A 3,122-nucleotide genomic window follows, 5' to 3' on the forward strand; every position below is an offset into this window, starting at 1 on the left:
TATTTTTTTTGTCCTTGTTTGCAGGTTTATTCTTGATGGAGTTATTTTTGCAGTTGCCTAAGAGACAAAGGAGCTAGCTGCACTTTCTTAAAAGGTAAAGTGCATGGGACCCAGGCAGAACCAGCGCCCTGGGAAAGCTCTGCTGGACAGAACCTGATTCACACGTTCTCTTCGAACAAAAATACGGCCTTGTTGGAGATGAAAATGTCAAAAGGGGCTCCCAGTAAGCACAGCCCAAGTGTACGGTGTGCCAGAAGCAGCCTCCACCCCATCTCCACAATGCTTTTCCAAAAAGTGGCATTTCTGACTGAGCCCATTTTGAGATCACAACAAAGAACCGATAATTCGATTTGGGGTGTCTGTATTTGGTTACTGAATATACATTTCTTAGATATTTTTTTTTAGCTCACTTGAACTCGTGTTTTTCCTTCCAGTCAGATTTTAACCTTCTCTCAGAACTGCTCATCAGACTGCGTTTTGCTGTCTTCACAAAATACCGAATTAACAGCAGCCAAGCTCCAGCATATTTGGGCAGAGCATTTTTACCTGCTCTAAAGATACAGAGCATTATTTAGCAGTGTGTCATACTTCCACGTAATGGCCTCCACAAAGGAATAACCCATCTCATGCAAGCTTTCAGGTACTGCAAAGCGAAAACAGCACAGAGCAATGAAAATTGATAGTAGTTATTAATTCCACATCTAATGAAGAAAATTGAGTTGAGCTGTGCACACAGCCATCATTTATTGCCATGACAAACGTAATAGCAGCACCTTTATTAGCATCTCCCTACAAATAAAACTGGGAGAATGTGCTGACAGTTTCACCAAGTTTGCCAAATGTTACTGCTTAAGATAAGGGCTTCTGCTTCACCTGAGGAACACAACTTTTACCATCCTGAGGTCTCTTCGTAACGAAATGGTAACAGTAATTACAAGTCAAAAGAAGACAAGGTGTCACTGCACCACTCAGCTCAGTGTTATCAGCAAACTTGATGAGGCTACACTCAATCCCATCCCTATGTCTCTGATCAAGATACTGGAGAGCAAAGGTCCAAAGACAGATCCTCAGCAGATGCCACTCGTGACCAGCCTCCAACTGGATACTGAGCTGTTGATAACAGCCCTCTGGCTATGATCACCCAGCCACTTCTTTGTCCATCTAATAGTCCAGCCTTCAAATTTATACCTCTCCAATTTAGAGATATGGATGTGGTGAGGGACCACACCAAAGGCCTTGTACAAGTACAGGTAGATAACATCAGCTGCCCTTCCTTTGTCCACTGATGCTGTCTCTCCATCACAGAAGCCCACCAGACTGGTCAGGTGTGATCTGCCATTGGTGAAGCCATGCTGGCTGTCTCACGTCCCTTCCACAACTCACATGTGCCTTAATATCTCCTTCTGTTCCATGATCTTCTCAGGCACAGAGGTGAAGCTCACCAGCCTGTTGTTCCCTAGGTCCTCCTTTCTCCATTTCCTGAATATGGAAGTAATGTTTCCCTTTTTCCACTCATTAAGGACTCCAACTTACTGCCACCATTTTTAAAATATGACAGAGAGCAGCTTGGCAACCACATCAGCCAGTTTCCTTAGGATCCTGAGAAAAATATTTAAAATGGGAAAGCAGGTCCCCCACTACCACAAATGGCACAGTCGAGTTTCCCATATCTGGGGAAATTCCAGGGGTCAGCACACCCAGAGTGCAGGGGATGAGCCTCATCCTGGGAAGACCACCTTCCTGAGCACAGTGTCTCCCCTGCCAGGTGAGTGTATTTCTGAGAGGTAATTTCTAAGGCCTTATGCAAAACCGTGGTAATGACAGCTCAGTACACGACAGCAGTTAAAGTGAGCACCATATTAGCAGTGTAAGTATTAACAATCTGACACTTGTTTATGTTCACAGCAATGCAGGCTCTGTGCAAGTGTTGAGTGCTATCAGAAGCAGCCCAGCCAAATGCGCAAGCCCCACATACTGCCCCACCCAACATTTTTTTAAAAATCCCCAAGCTTTGAATGACTCCTAGTACTCAATCTGAGTGTCTGGCAGGAAAAGAGAATTTTGGAGATGGCATACCATCAATTTTCTTCATTTGTGTCAGAAGTTGAGCAGCTGTCTTCTTACCAGACTGAAGTGGAGCCAAAAACCTTGTCAGGCAGCTGAAGAAAAAGCACTTCAGAGGAACTAATCTCAAAGACCCAAAAGTATGTATCACGTTTTCAAACAGGCATGTGTTAATATTACTACTACATTGTCGATTGGCAATGTTTTGCAAAAGCCCAGAAATAGTGGAAAAAAGACTGCTCCATTTGTTTACCCTAAGGAAAAGCAAGATGCCACGCATGCTTGAACTTTAGAGATTGTTTACTTACTTACGGCCAGGGAAAGGTTTTTAGCATTACCTTCCCTACGCTGGTGAGGAAAGTGAAATAAGATTCACCTCTATGGAAAGCAAGACGTGCACCTGGACCTTCTGTGGCAAGCGGATCTCAGATGCAGAAAGTTCTGTTACTCCTCAGGCTCTGCAGACACATCAGCAAGAGATAAACAATCCCAGAGAGATCTGTGCTGGAATCAGCTCACAGCTCCTGCGGCCACAGATTGGGACAGACTGGGAAACCCCAGCTCAGAGTCTGGTTTTCTTCAGCACATTCTCCAGTAACTGCGTGCTGGGCTGCAGGGTGCTCTAGGTCAACCCTAAGAGAGAAGCTCTGTGCTCACCAGCACGAAGTATACGTGAGGGCAGAAATCACACTCAGCTGCTCTTGCCAGAGGAGCTTTCCCAGGTGGGATTTATCACCATAGGGCACAGTTTGGTCACACTGAGCCTCCTGCCCTTGCTGCTCATCCTCCAGCCCTGAGCAAGGCTGGCCTCTCCTCCCATAGGCATGACCCCATTTAAATCACTGGAATCCCAATGTTCACTAAGCATAGCTCAAACATTTTGGGGTCAGCTTCACCTAAAAAATCATAAATCCCCACTCTGCATGCTCATGGAAAGGATTTTGGGGGCACAGGACAGGGGAAGGCTGGTGTGTGTGCTTGGCCACAGCAACAAGACTTGGGATTACTCTCGGGTTTTGGAGCTGACCACAGCAGGCTGTTGTTTAATTACATTTTTA

At 45.5% G+C, this 3,122-nt stretch overlaps 1 non-coding gene across 1 annotated transcript; it reads right to left on the reverse strand.

Moving 5' to 3' along the window:
• Positions 1-1,616: 1,616 nt before the first annotated feature.
• Positions 1,617-1,773, reverse strand: LOC116216861. Its single transcript, XR_004160422.1, has one exon. It is a non-coding gene; the product is annotated as a U1 spliceosomal RNA (small nuclear RNA).
• Positions 1,774-3,122: the final 1,349 nt, after the last annotated feature.

This window comes from Meleagris gallopavo, chromosome 7 (assembly GCF_000146605.3).
Source record: "Meleagris gallopavo isolate NT-WF06-2002-E0010 breed Aviagen turkey brand Nicholas breeding stock chromosome 7, Turkey_5.1, whole genome shotgun sequence".
Taxonomy (NCBI): Eukaryota; Metazoa; Chordata; class Aves; order Galliformes; family Phasianidae; genus Meleagris; species Meleagris gallopavo.